A 20,449-nucleotide genomic window follows, 5' to 3' on the forward strand; every position below is an offset into this window, starting at 1 on the left:
TATTCACAACAGCTCTATGAGGGAGCCACTATTATTGTCTGCATTTTATTATAGATGAGCAAATTGAGGTATAGAGAGGTTAGGTGACATGCTCCAGATTACTCAGCCAATTAGCAGCAGAGATATATTTTAAAACATCCTTCCCACTTACATAGGAGGAAACTGAGGCATGAAGAGTTTTAGTAACATGCCCAAGGCCACTCAGCTTGGAAGCAGCAGCACCAGGACTATGGAGCCCTTGCGTACACTCACCACCTTCCTAGTTATCCTGCTCAGGACCCCAAAGCTAGAAGGCTTAAGGGACCAGGAGCAATGCTAAAAGCCAAACAGCTGTGCTCGATAAGTCCCGGAGTCTACAGCATCATCAGTTTAAAAATGTATTTAGAAATCTAGGGAATCAGGAAAAGGCATCCACAGAGTGCTTTTGTTTTGTGAAAACAAGGAAAGAATTATTTAGCATATTTTTCTGCAGAATGATTTTGCCAGTTTCAGTCATTAAAAATAAATGCTTAGTAGGGTGACATCTATTTCAAATAGTTGCAGACAAAAATAAATCTCTTCTAAAAAAAAAAAAATCTTAAATAAAGTCTGTCCAGAGCTTTTGGTTCTAACTTCTAGCATAAATCAATTGGGAAAAAAGTATATGCACAAGAAATTTAACTGTTTTGTGTCAAAGACAGTGGGGAAATCAAAGGACGTCCACAGATCATTGAAAACTCTACTTTAGTCATTTTCACATGCGAATGTTCTTCCTCCCACCTGCCAAAGCTGTTCACCAGAAAAAAAGTAATCTCTACAAGCCTGGCCCCTTATCTTTGGCCATACGCTTGTGGGTCCAAACACAGCCCCTATCTACTTTATAGAAACTCAGGACCAGGACATAACCAAAGTCAAATGTCCTGAAAATCATCGGGTGAATGTTCATTATATTAATAAATTGTTTTCAAGAGGAAGGGCCACGCCGATGTCCTAGGAAGATCCTGGAAAATATCTAATATATGGTTAGATAGCTACACTACCATTTAATTTCCATAGTCCTGGTAAGTCATTTTCATTTTGTTTTTCTATTCTCTCTTTTATACATTATTCCTATCTGGATTATTCCATGGCCTGAGATGAGAGAAGAAATAGCTGAAAAAGAAAAATTCTTGTAAAATGATAAGAACGAAGCCCATGACCCCCAGCAGAGGACCAACTTTGCCCCACTATTCTCCACTGAGGTCAGCCATGCATGGTGACTTCACAACTTGCCTTTAGTTGCCCGACCTCTCATCTGGCCTGCTGAGCCCCATACAGCTTTCTGCAACTTGTGATTTAATTCCTATCTGAGTTGGAGGCATAAAGAGCTTGACCTGTCACCTGTGTGACAGCCACAGCTCTACCTGCTGACTAGATACTCTTCTGGATCCATCCCATTGGCCAAACGGAGGGACAGAACATCTTCCTCCCCTTTAAGGAAAAGGAAGAAATGCCAAGAAATGCTCATTTCAATTAAACTTAGCAGAGAATCAGAACCAAATCAGTCACATTTATTAGAAGACCTTGCAAATGGCAAGAGTTTTGAAAAAACCACTCACAGTTAAATAAAGAATCGGTAAAATGTACGTGCACTCAAGGTGATTCACTTCTTCCCTAGAGTTATGGGTTCAGGGCAGGTGAGGGTTCCAGCTTACACATCATTAAATAGCACCTAGGTCCTGAGTTTGGGTGAAATGGTGGAATGCTTTACATTTGATAACACATGTGGCTATCCACTTGTGGGTATCTAATTTGGAGTACTATTAATGTGTAGCCTTTCCTGGCAAATCTGCCTAAGGGATTAGTCACCCCCCAAAAGTTCAGTTGAATATTAACCACATTAACTTTGCAGCCTGCAACATACTGTTACACACAAATGGCCTACAGTGCCACGTGGATGACTTGCTTAGCAATAAACATTCCATGCAGAGTCCCCACTGCTGGAAAAATTGTGCTCCATCAAAAAGGATGACCACCCTGACAATCCTGGCTGCGAACCCTGCCCCCAACCACACACACACACACACACACACACACACAGAAGCCCAGTCTAGGGGTCTAGGGTATCATGGTTTTATTCAATTGCCAGATTTTCTCTGACTATGTAAAACTCCTTTTCCTTCAAGGTTTTACTGCAGGTCAAGTCCCCCAAGATTGGCTGAAATGATGTATCTTTAAAGGTAAGAATTTTAAATGTTCTGTGTAGACATTTTTTTTAAATCGCTCACCACAAAGGCCACATGTTCCTTCTGTTCCCCAAACATACTGTCCCCAAGAACAACTTCCTAATGTCTATAGTAATTCCAAAGAAGCCACAGAGAATTACTGTCTCTAGTAACCAGAAAATAATAAATACATCCTGAACCCACATTACGAATAGAAATAGTCACTAATCTTCTGCTCAGTGACAAGCACCCGCTTAGAGAAGACCAGCTCACCAAAACCCCACTGAATTGTTGTCCTATTTCCTTACACCCTAGTTCTTTGTTACATGCATTCTTGAGCCCTTACAAACCACCCTTGCAGAGGTGATTCAGTGTAATTAGAAATCGAGTTACATCTTAGGGCCTGGAACCTTTATTTCTTCATAATGTTGTACACTTAATTGCTCCTGCCAGTTAGCAATGCAATTATGTTGTCTAGAAATGGAGACAAACAATAGATTTTAGTATTTAAACAGGAACTGAAACTGCAAGCAGAGAGCCACAAACCACACCGTTAAACTGGAATTAAAGCTGTATGTGAAAAGAAAAAGTTTAACTCTCAGCAATCATCAGCCTACCATGCAAAAAGAAACTACCCACAGATCAGAAGGAAGGTGGAACACAGCAGGTGAAGCTTGGGTTCCTAGTGTAGGATGGGATTTTATGAAAACTCCAGGCATGAAAATATGACAGGATAAAGTAGACACATAACAATACAGGACAACACTTGCCCTTTAGTGGCTAAATGAACAAAAGAATCTCTGTATTAAGAGTGTCCCTTGTGCATAATCATTGCCTCAATGCAGCCTGTCCCCAATCTCTATGCCTACTAAGATTTTCTAAACTATTGCCTTACTAACAGGGTTAGAAAAGAGAACGAACAACAATCAACTGAAATTCATTCAATTTTCTAGAAACTGTCACGAGAATCACAAAAACTCAAGTGGCGCACAGATTCGGCCTTGCATTTCCCTCTGGATCCCATGTCTAGAATTTCTATACACGCTCCCACCCCATCACCTCCGCAGTGCATATACATTCTCATTATAATCTACAAAGGGATATCAGTCTTACAGAATAGCACCTTACTTCAGCTTTAAGGAAGAAATTAATTCAGCCTCTATCTCCATTACCTCTCCATGTAGAGACCTAGAAAGACTTAAAACATGCAAGAAACAACTAGAGTAGGTGTTGCCAGAAGATGCTCCTGTTGGAAAGTCTCTACAGAAAATGGAAAGACTGAGAGAACCGACTTTGGAGACAGCACTCTTCTCATACCTGCAAAGAATTGTGGCTGGTAAACACACAAGTCCAATAGTGCTTTGGAGGACAGACATGTTAAGATATTTGATGCCAAGTTCAGAGGGGCCTGAGCTTTGCCTGTTAGGTGAATTTGCAAAATTGCAGAACCCGTAGTGAAAATAATTTCTCCTAGGAGAGGGGTGAGAGAAATTTCTGGGTTCAATTTTATGTCTTTGGGAATAGCACATTTTAGGAGTCCACCATCACTATTTCCTTCCAACTACAGAAGTAGTTTTTCTGACAAAATAAAATTGGCAAAGAATATTTTCAAATTCCGGGAAGTTTTCACAAGATAGCAAAAAATACATAAGTAGTTCATAGGTTTGTGCATGGGCTATCTACCACTACAGCAGAATTCATTGATGGCTCTGTCTAGCCTCTATCCTGCCTTGTGCTTGCATTCAAAAAGCCTCTTCCCAATTGTTTTCTAGGCCCTACGTTGAAAAAATACTAAGTATTGCACCTTATGCCCCAGGTTTCTGAAATGCAAGCATTGCACCAAAAGCTATGTTAGCCATCTCTATACTACAGCATTGGACCCTCCAAAAACTATCTCCCCTCTTTATCTTTAATTTATCTTTAATTCAAAAGTAATTGTGTACCATTACAGCTCAGAGTTTAAAACGAGCTCTCTCAAAAACTTAAAAAAAAAAAAAAAAAAGAAGAAGAAGAAATTAATTCTAACCCTTACCTTTGGCATCTTATAAGACTTTTGGCCATGACTTACCTGTATAAATAGAAAGAACTAATTTACTACAGAAATGCCCATGGGCGAACATGTACTAGCTAATGAAGTGTTCAGCTTTTGCATGATTAACCAGCTGGTGGGGGTAGTTTAAAAGCAGAGGGCATAAAATAATAAGAAAAATTGATTAGCAGTCGTTTTTTAAAGTAGTCCATGAAAAATTCCTTTTTTATACTCACTAGCTCAGAAACTGACTGTAAGGGAAGATAAACTTGAATGACTCACCAGGAAACTGAGCAGGCCCACGGCTGCTGTCTGTGTCTTCAAAATTCACTAAGTAGGGAGGCCCAGGTGAAGCAAGAAAAGACACCGAACTGCTTCCAAACAGACTGACTTACACAACAGGTCCTGCCAGTTGTCATAAAGTTAATTTTCTAATATGTTGCGAAACGCATTATATAAAGTTAAAAACTGTGACTGGGCTCTGTGTCCATTCAATTTTCTCTCTGGAGCACTCTGCTAGACCACACTTGGCTTTAACTACCGCCAGACCAATTCATTAAGAAAAAGGGTATAGTCTTGAGCCAGAATATTTATACACTTGACTCAGAAACAATCTATTCTAGGGGACATTTTCCCAAGCTAAATGCACTACAGGCCTTTCCTATTCATAACATTCTTTAGCTGGTCTGCAACTCCCTTAAGTGAAAAGAAAAAGAGTCAGGTCCACAAAATAAAAACGCAGCTGACCAAAACCAAAGGAATGGCTAAGGAAAGGCGCAGGTTTGAGGTTACTTACAAAGCAATGAAACTGCTCTTTCTTCCATTTGCTTTGATGACACAACTAATATTTACTCAGCTTAGCCCTCCCTTTAGCACAGGGACAGGCATTTCCCAGGAAGGGAAAAGAGTAAAACTGACGCTGGGTATCCTCACTAGCACACTGTACTACAGCCCTAGATTCCATCCTTTATTGGGATGCTGCCCATGGTCAAAGAAACAACAAGGTGGTGCAGAGTCAGTGCCTACACAGAGATTCTTTCTCTCCCTTTCCCTTTCCCTTTCTCTTTCTTTTTCTTTCTCTTTCTCTCTTGTCTCTCTCTCAGGGACATGACCAGAAACCAAGTGATCAAAGTACAAGCCTTCCCATCCCTTCATTCTTCTCTGTCGTGATAGATAACAGCCCTCTTCCCAATCAGACCTTTCACAGATTTGCAGCAGACCATAAGTAGAACCAGACACTGAGCTATGCACGGGATAAACACACCACCATTACCGGAAAATCAACCTTTTTCCTATGACTCCCAGATAGAGAATCATTAATACCACTTTACCTTTTAGGTTTAACTGTGAAAAACTTCACAGTGTGGTGGGAAGGCCACTGGCAGGTCTAGAAATCTGAGTTATAGTATCAGGTCTGCTGCTAGCCTAGCTGTGTGACCTTGAGCATACTGCTTAGCCTCTCTGATCCCCAGCTTCCTCATTTACAAAATGAAGGGTTAGACAAGATCTCTAAGCCTTCTCCCAGTTCTAAGGTCCTCATTGTTCTTTTTTTTCTCTGCTCATTGGTATGTCAATAAACTAAAGGAGAAGGGCTGAGCATTTGTCAAAGTTTACATCATAAACATGTTCCAGGGTTGTGCTGTCCAATGTGGTGGCCACTGGCCACACGCAGTGACTATTGAGCACCTGAAGTGTGGCCAGTCTGGATTTCAGAGAGTACCCCCAAAATGCAAAATATCTTCTTCATTATTTTTGTATTAGTTACATTGAAATGCTAATATTTAGGATAAATAGAATGCGTTTTTTAAATCACCAGTGCCCAGCTGGCTCAGTCAGTAGAGCATGAGACTTAAAATTAAAGTTACCTGTTTATTTTTACTTTTTTAAATGAAGCTGCTGGAAAATTTAAAATTAAAACTGTGGCTCACCTTGTATTTCTGTTGCACAGCCATGCTCTACAGGAGAGTTTGGCAAACTATGGCTTGCAGGCCAAAGCTAGTCAATGGCCTCTTTTGATATATCCTGAAAACTAAAAATAGTTTTTACATTTTCTAAGAGTTGTTTTAAAATAATCAATGTTGTAGAAACCATGTGTGATCAGCAAAGTCTGAAATATTTACTATGTTACCCTTTACAAAAGCAGCTTGCCAACCACTGCTCACACCTCTCCTTCCAGAGTTCGGTTACTATATAATACCCAGGTCTTCAACACAGCACCAGAAAACATGTGCTGAGAGAGAATTCCCCTACCAATCTTCATATTCCCACCATTGTCCCAAAGGTTTTGGGAGAGAGTAAGAGGAGAATCGCAGAAAGAGAAGGAAAGGAGAGTCCACACTCAATGCTTACTTTTTCCTTGTCTAACCAGAGTAGCAGCAATGCTTACACACATTTCAACCTTACAGCTTTCAGTTTTTTTCTTCAGAGAAAATGGCTTAGCATGAAGAAATGCAGCCAAGGGAGAAACATACGACAACTTTAATCTAATTTTGTAGCATATTTTGGGGGGACACATTTACAGTGACTAACTGATATGGTTTGGCTGTGTCCCCATCCAAATCTCATCTTGAATTGTAGTTCTCATAATCCTCACATGTGATGGGAGAGAGCCAGTGGGAGGTAATTGAATCACAGTCTCCTCCATGCCATTCTCATGATAATAAGTTTTCAGGAGATCTGATAGTTTCATCAGGCTTCCTTCTTTGCTCAGCTATCACTCTTCTCCTTCCTGATGCCATGTGAAGAAGGATGTGTTTGTTTCCCCTTCCACTATGATTGGAAGTTTCCTGAAGCCCCCCAAGCCCTGTGGAAGTGTGAGTCAATTAAAACTCTTTTTTTTATAAATTACCCAGTCTTCAGCAGCTCTTTGTAGCAATATGACAACAGACTGATCCACCAACTGCCCCAGTTTGCCAGGATCAAGAGATTTCTGTGAATGTGGGACTTTCACCTTGCTAAAGTGCTAAATTCAGGATGGTCCTGGGCAAACCAGAATGAGTTGGTCACTTCAAATTTGACCAATAAAAAATATGGTACTATGTTATATAAAGAATGCAATACTAACCACATTTTTTAAAGTAGAAATACCTTCTTTAACAAGCTACCTGTTGAATTTTTGCCTTTTCTACTTTCATTGCCCTTTAATTACTGAAAATTATATTTTTAGTAAGTTCTCCACTGACCATTCAGTTCTTTCATTTTATGATTTTGGACCAGATCCCTTACCATTTCTGTACCTCACTTTTTCTTCTGTAAAAATAGACTGAGTAGATAGTGCATTCTTCCCAGTTACTTCTAGTGGAGGATAAAACAGTAGACTCAGTTGAGGATTCACAATTCAAGACTGATGGTCAATACAGGATGACTAGACAACAATTGTCCATAAGATGGATTTTTAAAAGTGTTTTAAATTGTTCAGCGTCGTAATTGCTTGAACTGGAGATAACATAGAACTCAACATGATCCAGCTTCTAAAGAAAAAATTATATAAATGGCACTTCAAACCTAAAAAAGTTATATATTCTGTACATATAAACTTAATGGAGATATTTTATTATTTGTTTTATTATTTGGAGATGATTGTTTTGAACACTGTGGATGAAATGATAGTACACATCAGTTTCACAAACAATTGAAACTTCAAAAATGGAATTCCCCATCTCCCAAATGCCATGAAAATATTCTCATTGTTTAGGAAAAGATGGTGCCATTCATTGCATATTAAACACACACTCTCTATGTTTCATTGGGGATGCTCTGTTGTGCAATAATTGGTCCCCATTGTTACATGCACAATTTGGCTGCTCACATGTAAAAGTAAAACCTCTTAAACAGCTATCTCCACTGATAGCCTTAGGCATAGACGGTCCCCTGTGGCCACGTGCCTGCAGCAACCCATGACTAAGGCTTATGGAAGGGGAGGGGGAGATTAAAAGGGGGTGCACCTATAATCCTTTATTTATATTAGAAAGGCACCCCTGAAACCTCATTAGCAATGGCTGAGTGCTGTGTCAAGTCCTCAGCTGTGTCAAGTCCAAAGCAAGGGCTTTGCCCAGAGTAGAGCTTGTTAAGGGAAATGAAGTGGCCCATGCCCAGGACAGAGGGAAGACACTGAAAGACAAACAGTTCTGCGTGCCCTGGCCCTTCTCCTCTTTGCAGAAGCACCTGTCCCCTTTTTGTGCAGTACCCAGTTCCACCCATGCTAAACCCACAAATCTCAGAGGCCGTTTCCTACCTTCACCAACTACTACCCTGCACCCTTGTGCACCCCTCTACACCCCTGTGAGTTCTCCTCTGCACCCCTGTGAGTTCTCCTCTGCACCCCTGTGAGTTCTCTGCACCCCTGTGAGTTCATACCTCTGCACCCCTGTGAGTTCATACCTCTGCACCCCTGTGAGTTCATACCTCTGCACCCCTGTGAGTTCATACCTCTGCACCCCTGTGAGTTCATACCTCTGCACCCCTGTGAGTTCATACCTCTGCACCTCTGTGAGTTCTCCTCTGCACCCCTGTGAGTTCATACCTCTGCACCCCTGTGAGTTCATACCTCTGCACCCCTGTGAGTTCATACCTCTGCACCCCTGTGAGTTCATACCTCTGCACCCCTGTGAGTTCATACCTCTGCACCCCTGTGAGTTCATACCTCTGCACCCCTGTGAGTTCTCCTCTGCACCCCTGTGAGTTCATACCTCTGCACCCCTGTGAGTTCATACCTCTGCACCCCTGTGAGTTCTCCTCTGCACCCCTGTGAGTTTGTACCTCTGCACCCCTGTGAGTTCACAGAGTAAAGATGGCCTCTGAATATTGAAGACATTTTGGTTTCCTCCACATTATTGAAATTCTCCCTCCTAAATTCTGAACTCTTTTTATGTCAAAGTCACGTTTTGGAGATTTTGTAAATGTCTTTATTTGGAGATTTGTAATGTCTTTAAAACAAAGACATTAATTTATTAAGCCCAAAAAAGATGAAGAATATTCTAAAATTAGATTGTGGTGATGGTTATACAACTCTGAATATACTAGAAGCCATGAAATTGTGTATTTTAAAAGGGAGAGATGTATGGCATGTACATTATATCTCAATAAAACTGTTTTCTAAAAGCCGTAGAAATTCAAATACCTTAGTTTCAAGTTAACTAAGAGGCATAGTTACCAGTTAGCTTAATTTGACCCAGTAGCACTCTGCTGTGAATAATAATAGCTAAAGCAGCTTGAGTGGGTTCTTTGGAGTGGCAGTTCATATAGGGTCTTATTTAATGTTCATAGTAAGCTTGTGAGGAAGAAAACACTGTTATTTCACAGATGTGAACTCGATACTTAAAGAGTTTAAATACCTTTGTTAAAGGTATGCAGTTACTAGGGAATGGTACTGAGATTGGAGCCGAGGCCTCCATCTCCAGAGCTCAGTTTCTGAAACACTGCACTTATCTGAATATCCAGAACTGGCTTGATTTTTGACTGCCTTTCACTATAAACAACAATCATCCTGAATGTTAGTATCATTCTGAAGACCCAGACAAGTTCTTTCATCGAGCAATGACTTGACTTTATACAATAGGACCTACAAAACAGTTATTTACATATAATAGATCCTCAATAATCTATAATCTAATAGGCATTTGCTGAATGTCTATGAGATTTTGCAACTTGAATTACATTTTAAAGCATCCAGGGATAAAACAGCTTGCTATACAAACAGATCTCTATGGTTTCTACATAAATAAAAATGGTAAATATTTTTCCTACCCACATAGCCAAATTTTTAGGCTCCACTTATCTCAAGCAAGGTATTCTGACAACTGTTAGAGTTTGACAGTTTGAGACATGTTCTTTTGAAAATTCTTTGTCCCTGATGGTCTGTCTGAAATGCTGCCACTCCTGGGTCTAGCTCAGATAGGCCCGGAGGATTTTCTTCTCAATTCAGCATAGTCCTGTGAACCACTGGGGGACCTGGCCTTCTAAAGCAAGCTTCATTCTGGCCACAAAACAATTAAGCACATTGTTCTGTCATCCAGGGTACTGACATCTAAACCACTAGGGCAATCATTGCTTCCCATGAGACAAAAGCAAACTTTGTCTCACGAAATCTTTTTAATACAGGTAAGCAAAGATAGGAGCAAACTCAAAGCATGGGGGCAGGTAGGGCAGGGTTGGTCCACGCTCCTGTTCCTCTTGCATCCTGTTCAGAGGTCCAGGAGGACAGGAATCAGCCTGCAGTGCATGATACGTAACACCAGGTACATTCTTTGCCTAATGATAATTTTAATAACACAGAGGAATGGTGGGCAAGCAATCCATAATGAAATATTACACCATAAATTAGAGGGCCAAAACCCAGAATTTCTTCCATTGCATGGAAAAACATGGAATATAACACCTTCTAGGTATCTATATGTTACTTTATTTTTAACAAGTCTTTAAAAAAGACCTCTAATTAAATGTCAAACCCCCCTTACTGATGGAGAACAAGACAGAGCAAGCTAGTCCAGAGTTCAGATCTTAGTGGATTACTGGCCAGATTTCTTCACAGGACTTGGCCTGAGTCTCATCATTGTTGAAGTGGGAGTAATAGTATCTACCTCATTAGGATTGCTGTGAGAATTAAACAGATGATGTATAAAAAGTGCTGAGAGGCCTGGTGCAGTGGCTCCCACCTGAAATCCCAGTGCTTTGGGAAGTAGAGGTGGGAAGCTCACCTGAGGCCAGGAGTTCGAGACCACCCTGGGCAGCCTAGTGAGATTCTGTCTCAAAAAAAGAAAAGAAAAAAAAAAAAGTGCTGAGCAAAGTACCAAGGTGGTGTCTTTGTAAAGAATAGCTGTTGTTGTTACTGCTGGTCCTAGTGGGTATATAAGATCTCAGAAATTGAGGAATGAGCCCAAGGTTACTCAATACTGCCAATGTCAAAGCAGGCCTGTTTTTTTACTAAATGTCAGACAGTTTTCTCCCCGAGACAATCTTCTCCACAAATCCAGCCCCTTCCAAATGTGTCTGGCCACAGAAGTGAGCTATAAACAGAAAAAAAATTTACTAGGGCCTGCGATATTTAATAGGATGTTTAGGTTTAATAGAAAAGTCAAAAACTTTAATAAAGTAAAAACTCGAGGGATTCTGTGAAAAAAAAAAAAAATCAGGAGCTGGAGGCAGAACCATTCTGAAGGAAGCCTAAACAACTTGTCAGAGTCTTAAGGAGACCTAGGATTCCAATATTAGCCCAAGTCATACCTGTGCCTTTGCCCAGTGTCCTTCCCCATTAATAACAGTATGGGTGATATGGCAATAGAAACTATCAACAGAGTAAACAGACAACTTAGAGAATGGGAGGAAATGTTTGCAAATTATGCACTCTACAAAGGTCTAATATCCAGCATATGTAAGAAACTTAAACAAATTTATAAGAAGAAAAAAACAACCTCATTAAAAAAATGGACAAAGGACATGAACAGACATTTCTCAAAAGAAGACATACATGCTGCAACAATCATAGGAAGAAAAGCTCAACTTCACTGATTAGAAAAATGCAAATCAGAACCACAATGGGATACTACTATCTCAAGCCAGTCAGAATGGGTATTATTAAAAAATCAAAAAATAACAGATGCTGGTGAGGTTGTGGAGAAAAGGGAATGCTTATAAACTGTTGGAAGGAGTATAAATTAGTTCAGCCATTGTGGAAGACAGTGTGGTGATTCCTCAAAGTCCTAAAGACAAAAATACCATTCGATCCAGCAATCCCATTACTTGGTATATACCTAAAGGAATATATATTGTTCTATTATAAAGACACATTCATGTGTATGTTCATTGCAGCACCATTCACCATAGCAAAGACATGGAATCAACCTAAATGCCCATCAATGGTAGACTGCATAAAGAAAAATGTGGTACATATCCATCATAGAACACTATACAGCCATAAAAAGGTCCAGGATCATGTCCTTTACAGAAACATGGATGTAGCTGGAAGCCATTCTCCCTAGCAAACTAGTGCAGGAACAGAAAACCAAATACTGCACGTTCTCACTTGTAACTGGGAGCTAAATAATTAGAACACATGGACACTTAGAGGAGAACAACATACCCTGGGGCCTATTGGAGGGTGGAGGTTGGGAGGAGGAAAAGGACCAGGAAAAATAACTAATAAGTACTAGACTTAATACCTGGGTGATGAAACTATTTGTACAACAAACCTCCAGGACACAATTTTACCTGTGAAACAAACTTGTACTCGTACCCCTGAACTTAAAAGTAAAAAAAAAAAAAAAAAAAAAAAAAAGAAAAACAGAAAAAAGAAAAAAAAAGAGTATAGGCAGTGGAAACCAGTCAATCAGTCAGCAGCATGACACTTCCCTCAAGCTGGTACTGACCTCATACCTTTTTAGCTCTCCTCAGTCATGCCAGAGTTGGGAGCTGACCACCAGAGAAGAAACTCTCCTCCCAGGCCAGAGGAATCACTTCCAAGCTGCTGCCTGTGGACCACAAGGCTAAGTTTGTTCTGAACAAATGCTAAGGGACTGACAAATGTCTCAGGGAGCCTGATCCTGCTCCCTGATAACAAATATTCAGTTTTCTTTTTTACCTCTGATCTGAGATTCTTCTCTAATACTCAGATAAGGTAGATATGTTTCCCCTCCCTCCTTTGTTTAAGAGAAGACTATTTGCACTACTCCAAATGTTTTATATTTTTTTCTTATTTCACTATATTAGTCTGTTTTCAAGCCACTGACAAAAGACAACCTGAAACTGGGTAATTTACAAAACCAAGAGGTTTATTGGACCTGCAGTTCCACATGGCTGGGAGGCTTCACAATTATAGTGGAAGGCAAGAAGAAGCAAGTCACATCTTACATGAAAGGCAGCAAAGAAAGAGCTTGTGCAGAGAAACTCTCATTTTCAAAACCATGAGATCCCCTGAGACCCACTCACCATCACAAGAACAGCACAGGAAAGACCCACCCACATGATTCAATCATCTCCTACTGAGTCCCTCTCACATGGGAACCATGGGAGCCACAAGATGAGATTTGGGTGGGGACACAGCCAAGCCACATCAATCCACCCTGGCCCCTCCCAAATCTCATATCTTTACATTTCAAAACCAATCATGCCTTCCCAACAGTCCCCCAAAGTCTCAACTCATTTTGGCATTAACTCAAAAGTCCACGGTCCAAAATATCATTTGAGACAAGGAAAGTCCCTTCCACCATGAGCCTGTAAAATAACAAGCAAGTTAGCTACTTCCTAGATATAATAGGGGTGTAGGCATTGGGTAAATACAGCCATTCCAAATGGGAGAAATTGGCCAAAACGAAGGAGCGACATGCCCCATGCAAGTCCGAAATCCAGCGGGGCAGTCAAATCTTAAAGCTCCAAAATGATCTCCTTTGACTCCATGTCTCACATCCAGGTCATGCTGATGCAAAAGGTGGGTTCTCATAGTCTTGGGCAGCTCTGCCCCTATGGCTTTGCAGGGTACAGCCTCCCTCCAGGCTGCTTTCACAGGCTAGCGTTGAGTGTTTCTGGCTTTTCCAGGTGCATGGTACAAGCTGTTGGTGGATCCACCATTCTGAGGCCTGGAGGATGGTGACCCTCTTTTCACCACTCCACTAGGCAGTGCCCTAGAAGGGACCCTGTGTGGGGCCTCTAACCCCACATTTCCCTTCATCACTGCCTTAGCAGAGGTTCTTCATGAGGGCCCTGCCCCTGCAGCAAACTTCTGCCTGGGCATCCAGGTGTTTCCATACATCCTATGAAATCTAGGTGGAGGTTCTCAAATCTCATTTCTTGACTTTTGTGCACCCACAGGCTCAACACCACATGGAAGCTGCCAAGGTTTGGGACTTTCACCTTCTGAAGCAACAGCCCGAGCTGTACCTTGGTCCCTTTTAGCCAGGGCTGGAGCAGCTGGAACACAGGATACCAAGTCCCTAGGCTGCATAGAACAGGGGGTTCCCTAGGCCCAGCCCAGGAAACTATCTTTTCTTTCCAGGACTCTGGACCTGCGATAGGAGGGGCTGCCATGAAGACCTCTGACCTGCACTGGAGACATTTCCCCCATTGTCTTGGGGATTAACATTCAGTTCCTTGTTACTTATGCAAATTTCTGCAGCTGGCTTAAATTTCTCCCCAGAAAATGGAATTTTCTTTTCTATCACATTGTCAGGCTGCAAATTTTCTGAACTTTTATCCTCTCTTTCCCTTTTAAAACTGAGTGCCTTTAACAGCAAGTAAGTCACCTCTTGAATGCATTGCTGCTTAGAAGTTTCTTCTGCCAGATACCCTAAGTCATCTCTCTCAAGTTCAAAGTTCCACAAATCTTTAGGGCAGGGGCAAAATGTTGCCAGTCTCTTTGCTAAAACAGAAAAAGAGTCACGTTTGCTCCAGTTGCCATCAAGTTCCACATCTCCATCTGAGACCACCTCAGCCTGGACCTTATTGTTCATATCACCATCAGCATCTTTGTCAAAACTATTCAACAAGTCTCCAGGAAGTCCCAAACTTTCCCACATTTTCCTGTCTTCCTCGGAGCCCTCCAAAATGTTCCAACCTCTGCGTGTTACCCAGTTCCAAAGTCTCTTCCACATTTTCAGGTATATTTTCAGCAACACCCCACTCCTGGTACCAATTTACTGTATTAGTCCATTTTCATGCTGCTGATAAATACGTACCCAAGACAGGGCAATTTACAAAACAAAGAGGTTTATTGGATTTACAGTAGTTCTACATGGCTTGGGAGGCCTCACAATCATGGCAGAAGGTAAGGAGCACATCTTATATGGATGGCAGCAGGCAAAGAAAGAGCTTGTGCAAAGAAACTCCCATTTTCAAAACCACCAGATCTCGTGAGACCCACTCACTATCACAAGAACAGCATGGGAAAGACCTGCCCCCATGATTCAGTAATCTCCACTAGCTCCCTCCCATAACATGTGGGATCCATGGGAGCCACAAGATGAAATTTGGGTAAGGACACAGGGCCAAACCATGTCATTCACTAAATCCATTATAAGTTTCCTTTAAAGCACTCAAATAAAGGCTTTACCCTACCAATTATTTGTATTTCTTTTTATACATTTTTGATATGCTTTCAAATTGTTTGTGTCTCATTATGTTCAGTTCATCCTCCTACAATTTGAAGACTGGGTTTTGTTTTTTCCACCCCATCCCAATGCCTCCCAAACTGTATTATTCTATACACAGTCACAAAGTAATCAACATAACTGCATCCACTCTTTCTTAAGCTTTGGAGGTTAGGCTCCATGGAAACATATGGAAATAAAGATGAACACCCCTCCCCTACACACACAAGAACACACACCACACACAAGAGCAGGGTGAGAATGAGAGACAGAGAGTGTATAAGGTGAGGAATGGCAACAATGGCTAAATTATTTTAACGTAGTGATATCTTGCACAACATCCCTAATTGCCCTCATGTTCTTAAATCTTCTGGTTCATAAGAACTGTGTTGCTATATATTTTTTTAAATTTCAGGCTGGTGGTTGCAAAATAGGTTATTTAGACGATAAGAATATAGGTATTTGGACTGGTCATGGAAGAAAAGAGTCACTAGGCTGGTGAGGTCAAATTCCGTCTCTTCTGTGGCTTTGCTGAGAAAGTTAGGAAGTCATTGCCTGTCTCCCTGTCTACAGTCCAATGAAGAAGGCAATTAAGAGGATGCCTTGACCCCAGCCTCCACAGAGAGAAAAAATATCCCCCATTTTTTTCTACATTACCTGTGCTTGGACTAGAATTTCTTAATTCTCTTCAAACTATTCATTCTGTTTCTTCAGGATATAGTAAGTAAAGCTGTTGCTTTAGCTAAACTTTTACAGCGATAAGTTAGCAATCAAAATCTTTTTTTATGCTAATGACTGTTTTAGTTTTGAAATATTTCAGGATTTTTCTATTAAAATTTTTTTTTCCTATCCTTTGAAATATCTTCACATTGCTAGTATACCTTTACACTTCCAAAAATCCTGTGAGCTTATTTGTTTTGATTATAAGAAAACTGAATTAGGGAGGTTCAGTAATTTGCCCAATAACACACTATTAGCAAAAATTTGGGTTGAGACTCAAACCAAACCAATTTGTCTCCAAATCCTACTCTTTGCATTTATGCCAGCTACACAGTGGACCTCAGTAGATACTATTTGGCCTGCTACTCCACTCAATACAGATGGAGAGCAAGAAATTTCCTGGACCTAAAGGAAATACATACCAGATCAATTACATCAACACAGGGAATTCTGAGTTTGATTTGCAGTTTCTTGCAATAGATCCCATTGCCCTATAGTATATTCAGTTACTCCTTTTTACATTGGGAACCCGCCACAGCTCAGATAATTTCTTACATTTAGTTCAGTTCCTTTCCTGCTCCCCAATCTTAGTTTAAAATTCTCCACAGAGTGGGTGTAGAGAATTTTAAACTAAGCATGAAAAAAATTCTCATCTTTTTCATAAAAAAATGAAATCACAGAGACCCAGGGATCTCTAGCTAAGAGGCCCCATAGTCAGAAACACTGTAAAAAGATCATAGCTGACACCACAGTTGGTGAAAATAACAGCCTGCAAGCTGTGCCAAAAGCCCTTTTTCCTCATCTAATCCCCCATCATTCTTCTGATACAAGACAGCAAATGCATTAAATCCTTTAAACATTCATAGCAAGTTGGTATAAAGGTAGTACATTTTAAGAGTTGAAAGGATGTCTATAAACACACTCACACCCATATGTATACATCCATCCACAAATAATACTACATAGTTTTTTTTTAAAAAATGGGTTCAGTAGAGACTGAAAATAGTCATTTAATCTAATTGATGCCATGTATGACAGTATGACAGTAAAGAAGCCAGCTACGTCCAAGTTAGATTTGAGGAGTACATTTTCCATCTTTTGCTTCTCCGGAAAAATCAGTCACCACAACAAGCCCAGTATATATAGTTTTTGTTTATTGTTTCCTCCCTGGAACATTAAAGTGGTCTTGGATATCAGAGAGTAAACAGGCATCTGACTGTCACCCTACCAGCTGGCAGATTCAAGTGTCACAGCTAAAGCCCACACCTGCTTAGTTTCCTACAGAATCCTCACTTTAATTAGAATTAGATATTGGTCTGTGAGTATGTGTTCTAATTTTATTTTTTATTTTAAATCTTGCTTTGGCATGCAATATCTTTTTAGATTCTTTGAAGGGAATAAGTATGCTTATCCCAAGAAACGATTAGGGTTATATTCAAAGCAATGCACCCAGTAGGTTCACATCATTCTGGCATGTATCATCTGAAACCCATGAGTATCATGTGAGGGCTCTGTCATTTGGCTGTGCTGCTGTCATCTTTTGATGGTCCCTGATAGCATTCCATTTCAGTTTGAAAGAACCCATCACTCTAATAGGTGGGCTTGCTCTAACCATAGATACGTATTTCTGCTTTGATAAAATGTAGAATTATTTATATTATGGATAGCTCTATTTGTTTTTCTTGAATCACTCAGCTATACAGTATGCTGAATGACATATAAATATAGAAATTATGGAAATAGAGAAAGCATTTTATCCAAGGCAGATCCTGAGTTGCTAAAATGAGTCACTAAAATTTCTCACTAGGGTGGCATTTCAAATCTAACCTTGTCCCAAATAACAACTGACCACCAATTTCTTTGATTCCCAAGAATGGAGAGCTCTGCAGTGTGACTCAGGCACAGAGCATTGGCTGTTTCGGCTTGAAGCACTCACCTAGGAGGAAAGTAAAGGGAAAAATGCACACACACACACACACACACACACACACACACACACTGCATGTGCTCTGACATCCTGTCCCAGTAAGAGAATACACAGAGGAATTCCACTACCGGTCCCTAGCCCCCTACACTCCCCACTGCCCTTGCCCCACAGGCCCATTCTAAACTTGCAAACAGTATTGGCACAAGTGTTTGTAAACAAGGAAGTTTGAAGATGTTTCTAATTCTAATTATAAACAGTCAGAGCTAAAATTAGAAACCCGATCTGTTCACTTTTTAAAAAAAAAATTTAAAAAGCTCTCCAAAAGGGTCTATTTAAATAAAGCAGCCAGTAAGCTCTGATTTGGCAAGGAGTGGTGAACTCTGGTGACACAGCCAGGGAACTGCTGATTGTCAGCATTTCCACTGTGCCATGAGGTATGCTTCCTAGTTCCTAGTGAAGAAAGCCATGGTTCTCATCCATTGTCATAGTATGATACTGTCTTCTCTGGGACAGGACATTAATGACACCTCTGTTACTCGGTGGCCTGATATCTCCCTCTGTAATCTCAAAAACATGTTAAAATGCATTCTCATAAATTCCTATTTTTCCTTTTGCTTCCAGCTCCAGTGAAAATTTAATGCCAAACACTAAGCATTACTTGGCATTCACAAACACACACACACAGACTCAATAATAACCTCTGTATAGATGCTCAAGTCTTGACATCCATCAAGAAACTCAGCAAAGAAGACAAACTTTATACATGTGTATTGCTATCACACCACATTTCAATCCTAGACCCAGCAAAGTAAGCTGCCCTCACCCACTGCAGCTAAATTGGGCCTCAAAGATGCTTTCCATAAATGGCAAGAAGGAAGCTTGGTTCAGTTACAAAGAGGAAGCTTTTCTCTCCCATTTACACAAACAATATAAAATTGCCAGGCTCAACCTGAAAAGTTGTGTCATTTTCAAAGCCTATCAATAATAAATGAAGAGTGCACAATTTATCTCTAATTAACCAAAATTCTCAGTCATATTTCCTAAAATGAAACACATAATTTTTGACCCATTTTGGTCTTACAATACCGTTCCTTAGTATTTTTATTAAAGAGCCATCATCTTAACCAGAATTTTAAATTTGGCTACTTTTGTACTTATTTTCATTACTCTTACATTGAGCCAACTTCTCAGGATAAGAGGCAAAAGAATAATGGGGATTTTTTGCATCCACATCCTGGCTCTTAAAAACATATACAAACAACAATTTAAGTCATATTTCTAAAGAAAAAGTGTTAATGTTCTTTATATAGATTGTGCCCATACAGGAACAAGCCAAAAACTAAGAACTCAAAATAGAGAGCTAAATGTCAGTCATCCGGGATTACAGAAAATATAGATAATGGTCCCTCCTGAATGCTAACTCACTACATATTAGCAACAGCTTCAATCTCATCCCCTCCCTAATACCACTACTCAGAGTTCTGAACAAAAGAAAAAAAAATGCCAGATTTTAACTTTACCTTTCTCAAATTTTTAGTAAAGATACCGATAGGAATAACACAGCCAAAGGCAAATAAAAATAGAAAAAAAAAAAACCCTGCGGATCATTTGACTATTGTACCCTCAATCTCAAGGCCCAGTCAATTATTGAATAAGGCAATAATCAGCTCTCAACTTTACTGAAGTAGGTAGCAGACTTTGAAATGCAGAAGTCCAAGGCACGTCTTCTTCCTCCATAGAATGTATAACAGATCCTTCTGACATTCTGTCCACCGACCACCCTCCCTTTTGGCTACATGGAAGTCCTTGCCCAGATTGGCCTCTGAGACTAGCCACGGCACATTAGCCTCCCTAACACCTTGGGCTCTCCTGTCTCCCTAAGTTTCTCAACCATGGGTACCCTCTCGCCATCTGTACACACTCACTGTGTTCATTAACTACAGGGCTGTACTAAAAAGATTCATGTAATGACGATTGTATCCCATTGCAAGTTTCTTCTATATTAAATTAAATTAATGTGACCCATTCCTGGACATTTATTTATTTATTGAGATCCTGGACATCTTTAATTCATCTCTTGTTGGTTCCTAACGTAATTCACATATTAACTATTCCAAACCTAACCCGTACACCTCCACTCCCTATACTGACCTCCAACTCAGGCTACCAGTAAGACAAAAGGGCAACTGAAGCTCCAGATAACTTAGAAGGAGGCACACAATCATTGACTATAAATGACACATAAAGTCCCAATCCATTTTCATATTTTCTGACTGGCACTTTTTAAGAAAAAAACCAGCTCTGCAGGAAAATGGACTTCCTGCTGAAAGCCTCAGCAAAAACAGCCACCAGAATAATTCACTGGCACTGGGTTATTAAAATCCCTGACAGGTATTACTTAAGATGTTAGAAAATTATTCAGGCACATGTGTACACATATATCTGCCTTCTGTGCTTGTGCACTCACACACAGACACACACACACACACACTCACATTTTTAGTAAGTACTCATT

At 40.3% G+C, this 20,449-nt stretch overlaps 1 protein-coding gene across 17 annotated transcripts in view; it reads right to left on the reverse strand.

Annotated features, from left to right (window-relative positions):
* LOC105493516 (estrogen related receptor gamma) overlaps nt 1-20,449 on the reverse strand; it is a 643,478-nt gene that overhangs the window by 529,953 nt on the left and 93,076 nt on the right. The gene's annotated exons all lie outside the window — the stretch shown is intronic.

Source organism: Macaca nemestrina, chromosome 1 (genome assembly GCF_043159975.1).
Source record: "Macaca nemestrina isolate mMacNem1 chromosome 1, mMacNem.hap1, whole genome shotgun sequence".
Taxonomy (NCBI): Eukaryota; Metazoa; Chordata; class Mammalia; order Primates; family Cercopithecidae; genus Macaca; species Macaca nemestrina.